Consider the following 13,176-nt stretch of genomic DNA (forward strand, 5'->3'; position numbering starts at 1 on the left):
AATAAATCGAATGGCATAGGACTTACTTAATCTAAGGCTAAAAAACTGAATTAATTTTTGGGTAAAATATAGAAAGTCCAGTTTCTAATTTAAACTAAAACTTGAAGAAAAAAATAAAAATAGAAAAAACCTTTCTAAACATATTGTTTAAGACTTGTAAGCGGTTATCCACCAAAAAAAAAAAAAGACTTGTGTCCTTAGGAATTGTTAAAAACAAAATTTAATTTTTCTTAGTGTTTTTTTATTATTAATAATACAAATTTTAGATTTTTTAAATAAATTAATTTTTAGCTTATTTTGTAATATATTTAACATAAAAGTTTATTAAAAAAAACTATGGAGTGGTTACACTCCCCTCCCTTAAGGTTTGAGAGAACGACACTCAACCCCAAACTTAAATGAAAAAAACATCATTCCCTTAAGATTTGAAAAAAATTAACAACTCCCCCCTCCCCCTCCCCTCCCCTTTTATTTATATTAGTAATGAATATTCTAACTTTCTAGTATAAAAATCTCATTACAAAAGTTTAACCATGGTTAATAAAAAAATTGATAAATTTAGAATAAAATTGCAAAATTTATCAAGTAACAAAGCAATTAGTACAACAAATATCTCCATAAGCTGTTGAAAAAAGAAAAATATAATAAACAAAATTCATACTTAATATTTTAAAATACACTTCAATTAAAAATTTTATACAATTACATCTTTTGGTAAACTTCAAATATTTTAGTAAAAAATTAATACACTTCAAATTTCATATTTGAAAATTTAATACAGATTAATTACTTTACCCCAAAAAATAAATAAATAAATAAAAACACCATCACCACCGCAAAATAAATAAATAAAACACTCTCATATAGCTCGTTACCAAAAACTCAAAAAGTGGCTTCTATAATCTGCAACATTTATCTCTCTCTCTCTCTCTCTCTCTCTCTCTCTGTTCTAAATATTTCATCAATGGCTTGCGTAAGTCTGTCTCTATATTTCAGCCTAATAGGTTATTAAACACTCAAATATGCAAGACTAACCATGTCACATTTTGAATGTTCATTTGACTTTTAAGTTTTAAGGGACTAGAAAATAAAAAGGTGGAGTTAATATATCTTTCATGCTAATAATTTTTTTTTTTAGGAAATTATCTATCCCTTAAATATGCAAAAGTGACCATGTCATAAACTTTTGAGTTTACTAGGTTGACAACATTATTATTCATATATATGCGACTATAGTGTATTTTTTTTAATTAAATACCAAAACAACTTACATTAAAAGCAAAACAATTACGATAAACAAGTACATAAGAAACACTTAGTCAATCTACTTAACTTAGTCAAAATAAGGAAAAAGATAAACAATATATTTTTTCTTCAAGTGACTAGCACTATATAGATAAATAGTTCTTATACATCCTATACAGGAGTCGTAGTCGGTTTCGTTTTGTTCATGAGTATTTTATGATAAAATCAGAATGAAATAAGATCAAGAAGGTTTCTTTTGTAAAAAGAGCCTTAACCAGTGTCACCTCCTGAAGAATAAACAATGAAGGACTTATAAAAGGGAGAGCCTGGCAGCATTATGGGTTACTGCATTACAGTCTCTTCTAACCCAACAGAAAAAACAACTAAGAAAAATATCTTGAAGGCTTAAAGTGTTGCTGATGATACTACTAATGGTCTACACCACCTATTTGATGCATTATGTATATGAGAAACAATTTCTACTGTCATAGTACAACTTTCGTTCTATTGAGGGTATTCCAATGAGTTCCCTCTTTGTCCACTTCAAATATCTCTAGACAAAGTCCAATAGTAGCATAGTGGTAATGGTATCCTTTATGGTGCATGATTCATCTATAGTTGAAACTCATCTTCCCCTCCTCCACTATCTACCTATCAAAGTATAAATTCATAAATGAACTTTATTTCAAACGCAATGGGCTAACAACAAATATAGACTAAAGTTATAGATAATCTATATTTGTGAAATAAAATCCAAATTACTATAACATTAGCTACGAATTAAATCATATATTCAAAGCTACATTAACATGAACCAACCAATATTAAGGACATAATACTTGAAATAATACCTATAGGTAGATAATGATGCCTTTCACATACTCAGGCAAACTCTTGCCTTTTTAGATAACCAATTCATCTTTATCACTGTAGTCACATGCATTCGATCTTTTATGTCATCAGCAAATTTGAAAAAAGCATGCCTCCAAGTCCTATTGAAGAAGAGAGCTCCACAAATTGCCCAAAAGCCAGTTGTGAATCCAACTCCCATACCTATATAGAAGCTGGAATTTTTACAGTCATCTTTAGCACTACCTAGCATAAAATCAATTTAAGTATCCCCAAGATATAGTTTTCCTTGATATGCCTTCCATAAAATCAATTTAAGCATCCCCAAGAAATAGTTCCCACACTTTGCTGCCCAATTGTAGATTACTGTTGCCAACACTTCAATTCAAAAGTGATTGGATGTTAACATTAACTCTACTTGAATAACTTTAAACTTTTTAAATAATTAAATTTGTTCAAGAAAACTAGTCAAGAAGTTAAGGTAATCAACAAAAAATATAAAAAAGATATTTCCCTTGAATCAAGATAGTCCCACTACTTCAAACATAGAAAGGATGGGTCACAAGAAAATTCTAAGATCCTGAACATCTCATGCTGCACTCACACAACTTCAAGCTCATAATGCAGCATTGGAAAAACTTTCCAAATTGCAAATAGAACCTTACCAGGACGGTCAGTAGGTTCCCCATTCCAACGAGGAGCAGCTGCTGCTTGTGGAGGCAATTCATGTGCATCACCTGTCCTTTTATTATCAGGAATAAGAATTTCATCCATAGACATGGCGAAAATTTTAACCTGAGCATGGATATTTTCTTGGACTTGGCTCTGTTGATCAACAAGAGAGGCTTTACTAGCCATTCTATGATCTCCTCTGCATATGCCTCTTCAGCATTCCTTCCCAAATGGTTGTAGCTGGATGTTCAAGTCTGTCATGAGAAAAAAATTGTGATTAAAGCACACCCTATGAAGTCATACCCTGAGCAACAAAGGTAGCATAAATTCACATGAAGCCAAGTGGCAAAGTAGGGAACAAACAAAAGTTGTATTAATTTCTTAAGAATAGTTGTACTGTTCTACAGCTTATTTTTTATCAAAGCAAGGCAGTCAAAATAAGCTCATCCCAACACAATCGTGAAAATTTATTTAATTTTAACTTTGTAAACATAATTTATATTAAAACAAAGGCCTTAAAACTAATTTATTCACTTATGACAAAAAGAGCTTATGATTTTGATTATTAAAAATGGGTTATTCTCAAAGTTACACCAGGCTAGAAGGCTATGACACCATCCAAACATATACCTTGGCTGGCTTCCTTGTGAAGTATTTCACCATCAAGCTTGTAAACAATGAGGTCCTTTAGTCTGTCAGGGAGTTCAACACAATTCAACGATATGCAGACAAATCATTAGTAATTGGTACTTTAATGAGAGAACTAGAACACACATGACACACCCACAAGCTCTTAAGTAATCAGAACCAAATGTGGAAATTTTGTAATAATTAATTGAGACTTCTTCTGTACCTAAACAGAAGATAGGTACTTAAATCCCAAATAGTGCAATTATGGTCAAAAAAATATGCGTTGTACATATAAACCATTCTCTTCACAAATTCATAAGTTTTATTGTAAAAATTAAAATGACATAAATTGCATTCTAACTTCATGTGTTTTCTACATGTAGGCCAAAAAGGGCATTGTTTAGCTATGTTAATAGTGGCATTAGTAAAAACAGTTCATTGTTGACAATTTGATAAGAAAAAAAAAAAACATATTAAATATGAGGAGCAGTTCAATAATTATTGAAGACAGCAAGTTCAACAAGAAAAATCAAATGAAAGTGTTAGATGATGGAAATGTTGAGAGCCTCTGCACCACAAGATGCAGAAGAGTGTGGCGATAGATGATCATGTCCAAGCTCAACAAATACATATAGTCTAGTACATTAAGCAAAAACTGATAGTCTTGTAATCAAATCTGGGTGCTTAAACATTCTAATTTGATTCCAGTACAGAGACTATGATATGGGGTACTGCTTGTATGCGCACTTGTAATGAATTTTGTAACATTCAAACATAGTTGACAACTATGTATTACGGAACAAGCACCCAGTTGAACCCTCTCATCCAACCTATGATGCGGCAAGGGTTGATTTGATGTTATTGGGAAATATATTCAGGAAAAAGTTTGAAACATTAACCATATAATTAAAAGAAAAACAATTAGTTCTAACCACTTAAGGAGATTAAACTGGAGGGCATTAGTCCAGCTTGGAGGACATTAGTCCAGCTTGGAGGACATTAGTCCAGCTTGGAGGACATCCTTGTACTTCAAGAGATATTGATCCCCTTTTTTTCCCCACATATGCATGTAATTGTTAGCCAGCAACATGCCATCCAACTACTAAAGTGAGAATTGATCACAATCTAGCACTTTCTTGCTGTAAAATAATCTGGACCTCTATATGTGTTACCTCCAATACACTTCCAATCAAGCCCCTGACGAATGTCAATCAAAACTGAGAACTTCACATATTCTTTATAATCAATTTGATTTCCAAGGTTTCAACCCAAATAATGTCATGTTTTAGGTTACAAACTGGTTGAATTTCTTGTTTAGCTGTAATAAGAATGGCATTCAAAAAAGAATGAATACTATTTTAGAGCTTTAACTTCAATAAAAAGAAGCCAAGAGATATTCTATAATGCATTAATATTATCAAAGCTTGAAAGTAATCTTTTTGTTTTATTGGTAAGTTGCACATATGGGTGGGTCTTGAACCCTCAATCTCACCTGCCACATTGTTCTTAAAACAGGGGAAAATACTCATTCGCAACATTGATGTTTGCAAGAAATCTAACAACTAGAGCATATTATCATTCCAATAAATATATAATCAACCGTTCATCTAAGAATATTAATTTAGAAGTACAAAGGTTAATAAGTATAGAACTACCTATGAATCACATCACAAACACAAAAATATGATTTCTAGAGAGACCTTATAGAAGCTAGATATAACAGATAGAGCATTAGATACACCAACAAACTCCAAACGAGTATTCTGGAAACAGTAATTAAATACTCATTGAAGATGCCTTCCATAAAATCAAGTTAAGTATCCCCAAGGCATCTTCCCCTCCACTTCGCTGCCCAAATGTAGACTTCTTTTGTTGACACTTCAGTTCAAAAATGATTGGATGTTGACTTCAACTCTACTTGAATAACTTTTAAATATTTTAAACAACTAAATCTGTTTAAGGAAACAATTAAAGAAGTTAGGGTAATCAATGGACAAATCAAAAGATCATTCCTTTGAATCAAGATAATCCCCCTACTTCAAGGATGAGTCACAAGAAAATTCAAAGATCCCAAACATCTCAAGCTGCACTCACACAACTTCAAGCTCATAATGCAACATTGGAAAAGGTTTTTTTTTTTACAAACAGAATCTTACCAGGACGGTCTGTAAGTTGGCCATTCCTGCCAATATCAAAACCAAGGCCACTCAAGCAAGGAGTAGCTATTGGTTGTGGAGGCAGTTCTTGTGCCTCAACTATCCTTTTAGTATAAGGCAAGAGAATTTCATTTATACACATGGAGAAACTTTTAATCTGAGCATGAATGTTTTCTTGGAGCTGCTTCTGTTGATCAGCAAAAGAGGCTTTACAAGCCATTTCATTGAACTCCTTTGCTTTTGCCTCATCAGCATCCCTTCCCAAACGGTTCATGAGAAAAAAAATTGAGATTAAAGGACAACCAATGAAGTAGTACACTAGATGACAAAGGTAGCATAAATTCACATGAAGCCAAGTGGTAAAGTAGAGAGAACAAACAAAATAACATCTACTCAAAATGCAATACCATGATTTATAAGTTCAATTTTGGCTTAATCACTATGCAAGTAATACAACTTTTTCAGTAATTATGATTTAAGAAGTCTTGAAACTAAAATAGGCACAAAATGTATACTTAATAGTGGTGATTCAACCTAAATTTCTTAATTATTATAATACTACATTCACTTCTATCTTTAAATACTATAGAGACCGAAAATAGAAAATAGTCGATGTGTAACATGAACTTTATATGCTAAGGTTCTGTTTGTTTTAGATTAAAATGTCAATTTAATTTCACCAACAACTCACGTAAATCTTTTAAAGCCTCAATTTTTTTTTAATCACAATCGTATTTTTAAACAAAGTAAGACAATCAAAAGAAGGTCATCCAAACACAATCTCAATGATAATTTACCACTTCTTTTTAAGTAAATTTAAAATAAATAAATAAAATAAAAATCCTTAGCTAATGCATTCACTTATTACAAATAGATCTGACACACTATATGGAAATTGATAGGGTTGAACCATAGCATCTAGTCTTTTTTTTTCATTATTATTATTATTTTCATATTATGCTTCAGTAAGTTTTGAATCAAACATAAGCATGTATATCAACATAATTGGGTAAAAAATTAATTCAAGAGGTCAATAAAAACCAATCTAATGGTCTACACTACTGATATGGTCCCTATCTTAGAACATTAACACAAACAACATCCTTAGTGAAATTGGCCGGTACCAATGGGCAATAGCCACATATAGTTCATATGCAGAGGTATCAAAATAGATAATTCAGATGACAAAGTCATAGTTACACTGACCTGGTATATAGAAACAATTTATTTATGTTTGCTTCAATTTGTAATTGTCTTAGAATGCAAGAGTTTTCACAGCCTGTGAATATCATTTGCAAAAGAGCAAAAGGGTCATACAAAAGCACGAGGAATAAAAAAATAAAAAAATAAAAAGCAAAATTGCAAACATAGCATAAATGAAAGATAGTTTTAATCCTTATGACTAATATTGTTATCAAAAACCCAACTCAATTCATTAACAGTCATAGATTTAGCTCAATTGAGTAGAGTTTGTTGGTTCCAAAATGGGAAACCCATTTTTTAAATAGGGAATAGTATTTTTAGTAAAACTGTAAAACAAAAACGAGAGAGAGAGAGAGAGAGGGGGGGGGGGCCTCTTGGAATTTGTGGAATAGAAAAGTTATTGTGAAATAAATCAATGAGTCCAAGAAGCACTATTTTTTGTTCAGTGACCTGAACTCTGAATTTATGCTGATGGAGAAATAATTATTCTTTAAATGACTAGCACTACAAACATCCTTAGTGAAACTAGCCAGTACCAATTGCCGCATACAGTTCATATGCAGAGCTAACAAACAAGATAATTTAGACAACAAAGTCATAGTTACATTGACCTGGTATATAGAAACAATTTATTTGTTTTTGCTTCAAATTGTAATTGTCTTGGATTGCAAGAGTTTTCACAGCCCTTGAATATTTTTTGCAAAAGAGCAAAGGGTCATACAAATGCACAAAAAAAAAAGCATAGCACAAATGAAAGAAAGTTTTAATCTTTATGACTAATATTGTTATAAGAAACCCAACTCAATTCAATAAAAGTCATAGTTTTGGCTCAATTGAGTAGAGTTTGTTGGTTCCAAAATGAGAAACCCATTTTTGAAATAGGGAAAAGTATTATTAGTAAAACTGTTATGTCATAAACCAAGGCCAAAGTTATGTCATATTTGTGAAAAAAATCCAAAAGACTATCACATTTAGCTATGAAATAAATTGTATATTCAAAGTAGCTGACTACAACATTAGCATGAAAGAAACAATATTAAGGACATATAACTTGAAGCAATACTTTTTGGCTAGATAACAATGCCTCACTTACTAAGGCAAACTCTTAGCTTTTCCAGTAAATTCATCTTTATCATTGTAGTCACATAAATCCAATCTTTTATTTCATCTGCAAATCTAAAATAAGCATGCCTCCAAGTCCTATTAAAGAAGAGAGCTCCACAAATTTCCCAAAAGCCAGTTGCAAATCCAACTCCCATACCAATGTAAAAGCTGGAGTTTTCAGAATCATCTTCAACAATGCCAATTGGTGATTTATTCAAAGATTGTTCCTCAATTGTGCAGCTTTTTGGAAGAGAATCACCACATAACTGAGGATTTCCAATGTACCTAAGGGCATCAAATGATTGAAGCTGGGTGCTTGAATGAATTCTACTCGAGAGGTTGTTGTATGACAAGTCCAAGAGACTAAGAAATGTCAAATTAGACATGCTTGGAGGAATTTCACCTGATAAATGATTTCATGAGAGATCAACTGACTCTAACTCTTTCATACTCCTAATTTTTCCTGGTATCTTTCCCATCAAATGATTTTGAGACAAATTCAAAAAACGTAATTTGAAAAGATCTGAAATCTCAATAGGGATTGATCCAGACAAGTTGTTACTTGAAAGGTCTATGAGCCTAAGTAATTTAAGGTTCTCTTTGTATTCCATTTCTTTCCCTTTGGGAACCAACTGAACATTCTCAACATAGAATAAAGAAATATATAAATATGAGAAAGACATAGAAAAAAATGAAATATCATAGAAATCTGGGAATGCCATGGCGCTAATATTTTTCAAGCAGTTTGGTATGGATCCTGATAGGCTATTATTGGCAAGATCCAATACTCTAAGAGAAGAAAGTTGGCATATTTGGTGAGGTATATAACCCTTGAATTCACTTGATCTTAGACGGAGAACTAAAAGATTTGTCATTTTTCCAATCCATAGTGGTACGATGGACAAATGATTATCACCCATATCAATAAGCCTCAGATTTGAGCATTTTTTCAACGATGAAGGAATATCTCCATAGATGCTATTGTTTTGTAAACGCAATAATTGGAAGTTAACTAAAGCCCCTATGGAGTAGGGAATTCTACCTACTAGATTATTGCTCCCTAAGTTTAAATGGATCAAAGACGGCCAATACTTCCAGCAGTGAGAAAGTTCTCCTGATAACCATAATATTCTAGACCAGCCAATTACTGCTATTGTTGCCACACTTGTATCGGCATTTCAACAGCACCAACACCATTGCTTTGGGGATTCCATCCCCCAGAAGGAATCCCCCTTGTCTTCCAATCCCTCCATTTTCCTTTATGTCTTTACAACGTGTAATTTGGATCCTCAAGATCTTGCAAAACTAGAGGCAAGTGGAGATTATGTACGTTATGAGAATGGAGTTCTTTAATTTTAAAAATGTTTATACATTTCGGCTCCAACAGCTCAAGACAGCTTGTACATGGCACCACTGAAGAGGAATGGCTGCCTCAATCTATCAGGTTGTGATAATTTGAACATTCTTAGACCTGATACGACAAACGCAAGAATATGAAGGAACTATATTTTTCGGCAGGCATGAAAAGAAGCAAGCTGTTGTTACAATAGTTTAGAACATAAGCAATGGTCTTTGGATGTTTGCATGACCATCAAAGAAAGGTTGATCCTTATCCATATTGACCATGTATTTCTTGTTAGTTTATTGAAAAATCAGTTTTTCAAAAAAAACCTGTGATCTGATGGTGGAGTTAACATAAAGGTTGGGTTTTTGGGGAACTATTTTCCTTACAGTGCTGTTCATACAATAATTAGGCAATGAGCCTTGTTAAAAGGTCAGAAAAGAGATCATACAGGAAATACACGTCTAAAATTCACGTTGTGCATATTTGTGGAAATTAAGTCTTACAATTGACTAAGATATCACCACACACAAGAGTTGGGATGTAGTGATAGGTTCATTTGATGACCATCTTTCACGAAACTGCATAGATATTTTTCATCAATATTAGAATAATCAAGAATTGATTTACTGACATATTTGGTTTCTTTGTTGGGTGACTTGTTGACCATTAAATTATTAATTCATTATGCAATATTTTCCACAGTGTCGCATAATTTTCATGTAAGGCCAAAGATTCATGTCGTGGACATTTGCATGCGTGGAAGTCATGATTGAGTAAAATATCACGAGTTTGCACTCTTAATTACGTGATTGACTTAGTGATAACATAGGCTTTAAGCCAAACCCCCAAAGATTAATGCTTACCACACACAAGTGAAGAGATGTAGTGTTGTGTTCATTTAGCGACCATCCTTCATGTAACCGCATAGAGATTTTTCATCAATATCAAAATTATCAAAAATTTGACTTACTAACATCTTTTTTTTTATTTTATGGGTGACTTGTTGTCCATTAATCTATTATGCAATATTTTTCACTGTGCAACATAATTTTCATGTAAGGCCAAAGACTCATGTTGTGGACAATTGTGTGGAAGTCATGATTGAGCAAAATATCATGTGTTTGTGCCCTTAATGACATGATTGACTTAATGATAACATAGACTTTAATCCAATCCCCCAAAGAGCAAAGATCAATGCTCACCACACACAAGTGATAAGGTGTAGTGTTGGATTCATTTGACGACCATCTTTTACATAACCACGTAGAGATTTTTCATCAATATAAAAATCATAAAAAAAAAAAAATTGACTTGTTGACAACTTTTGTTTTTTGGTTGGGTGACTTGTTGACCATTAATCCATTATACAATATTTTCCATTGTAGGGCATAACGAGAGGGTGTAATTAAGTGTGTGTGTGTGTGTGTGTGTGTGTGTGTGTGTGTTTAGTAGTTAGTTTGTTTCTCGAATAAATAAAATAAAAGAAAGGTTGAACATTGACGGCTGCGTGAACTTGAAAAAAGTGTGAGACAAATTGTGGAAATACAATCTTCATCTTCTTCCACAAAATATGGACCGTCCTGAGGGGGGGGGGAGGCATAGGGGCCCGAGTCTCCCTCAACCAAAAGAAGACTTTTTTTTTCTAAGCATATTTTTTTATGGATTTTACTATCGTATGCTCTTAGGGCATATGTTAGCAAACCATTTTAGAAAAAATTTTATAAGAAAACTCTTTCCAAAAAAATTTCTCATAAAAAATTTCCTACAATAGATTACTAATAGATTACATTAACCAGACCTTTTTTTTTTTAATAGTTGGGCCTCCTATCCTCCGAGGTTATTAGCTCACTAAATTAGATAAATTTATAAATTGAAAACTAGTAAATTTATAAATTGTGATTGCATAGATGATTGCACTATAATTTATTTAAAAATGATGTCATGGAAGCTTGAAGAAAGCATGCACGATAGTCCCTTTAATGAAACAAAAACTAAATTGTTAGTTTATGGTAGTAAACCTTGAATTCACGAGGAGTTCCTTGAATCCACAAGGTGATAGGTCTGGAATCCACCAGAGAAAACAATAGACAAAAGTTTGAATTTTTATTGATAATAAACTATGAAAAACATTTACAGGCATAGGGGCCTATTTATGGGCTCCATAAAACTTGACAGACAAAAAAATATTTTTTAAAATAACTCCTAATTAATACCTAACCATAACAGGAACCAAATTTGATCTAAAAATAAAGAAATAAATCACCTAAATCTAAAATATATAATGCTTTTACTTTTAAAATTAAATAAATACAAAAACTAAATTATAGATTCTGTCTTACATCAAAAAACAATGGTATTTTGTATTTTTTTTTTTCTTTGTTAATAGATGATTGCATCTAAATGTATTAAAAAATAATAATTTTGTGTATTTATCTTAGTTTGTTAATACTATATAGATACTTATTTTAAGTTTTTTTTTTCTTATACTCAGGCACCCTAGCTTGATATCTTGTGTCCATCTTGTGCAAAAGTATATAAAGCTGGAAGGAGGTTCAAGGCTTCGTTGACTAAGCTACTCAAGTCAACTTGCAAAAGCTAAGGCAATTATCAATATGCATGTACCAAAAGATTGGGAAAGAATCATGGCTTGTTTTTGCAGACTACAAAACATCAGTTGGTGCATTGCCTAATTCACTACATGGAATGTTAATTTTTATTGATCATGAAATAATTATTATTATTTTTCTTTTAATTATATATAGGCAAGATTCAATCAGATGTCTACTATTTGATAATAAAAAAACTTTACATTCAATAAAATGATTAAAAAAATGATATTTTACATCAATATATATACTTAAATGAAGGTTTCTTGTTTTTTTTTTTTCTTTTTATCTCAAGAATATTTAAAGTTGACTTGAAAATAGTATGACAATAATACAAAAGAATTGGTAGAATTGTTGATTTGAAAGAAAAAAAAATCACCATCATTTGAGGGCTAGATTCCGTTGTATCTAACACTTGTAATGTGGACTTGTACAACTTTAGAGGACTAAATCACAAAAATCTCCACCACTCACGTGGCTCGTTGCCAAAACAAACATACTATGTATCTCGATTCTCATTTCTCAACACTTTCATTGTGATAGATTTCTAGAAATGAAGCAAATTCTAACTTTTCTATTAGTCTATTTTAATAAATTTCTCCTGTGTTATTACATTTGGATCTAAAGTTTTTTACAATTTTTACTTTTATTTTTGGTTTAGATTTGTGCAATGTGTGAATTTATTTATATTTTAGTCATAAGAGGGTTCACATAATAGAAAAAAAGAGTGTATTTGATGTTAATGTTGAATGTTTATAATGTGTATGTTGTTAATACTGAACCAAGACTTCACTTTGGAGCGCAATGTAATGTTAATGTAAGATCTACTGGTGGCTATTTGGAGGGGAAATTATTGCATAGTCTGGGACTATGCTCTCTACCTCTCACAGAGAGATAGGCCCCATGGTGGGTGGGACGCACCCATCTGTGAGAAAGAGGGAGCATAGTCCCAGACTATGCAAAACAGCCTTGTTTGGAGAGCTTGGGATTACTCTAGGGTCTATAAATAGGGTAGCAAAGTACATGAAATAAGGGAAATCAAATAATAATTCATAATTGTAGCAAAAAAAAAATTCATAATTAAGATTGCAATCAAACCCTTAAAAGTTAAAACTCTCGAAACAAAATTCGAATCCCATAATATGGACTAGTGGAATCAATTGGCATTAACTTGGTGTCCGCACCACTGTACAAAAATTCAGTCCTTTGGATTAAAATATGTTGCATCTGAATGGTGCATTATTGTTTTCATGATCTCAGTGATGCTAAAAACTACAAAAGCTGGTTTCCAACTCAACATAGCAATTAAGATAGTATCGCATCTCACGGTAAACGTCCGAATATGTCATCATTTGTTTAATAATAT

The 13,176-nt window shown here is 32.1% G+C and overlaps 1 long non-coding RNA gene across 1 annotated transcript; it reads right to left on the reverse strand.

Moving 5' to 3' along the window:
- Positions 1 to 2,185: 2,185 nt before the first annotated feature.
- LOC142634082 (uncharacterized) lies at positions 2,186 to 3,632 on the reverse strand. Its single transcript, XR_012844034.1, has 3 exons — positions 3,397 to 3,632; positions 2,760 to 3,020; positions 2,186 to 2,298 (listed from the first exon to the last, which is right to left on the reverse strand). It is a non-coding gene; the product is annotated as an uncharacterized LOC142634082 (long non-coding RNA).
- Positions 3,633 to 13,176: the final 9,544 nt, after the last annotated feature.

This window comes from Castanea sativa, chromosome 5 (genome assembly GCF_040712315.1).
Source record: "Castanea sativa cultivar Marrone di Chiusa Pesio chromosome 5, ASM4071231v1".
Taxonomy (NCBI): Eukaryota; Viridiplantae; Streptophyta; class Magnoliopsida; order Fagales; family Fagaceae; genus Castanea; species Castanea sativa.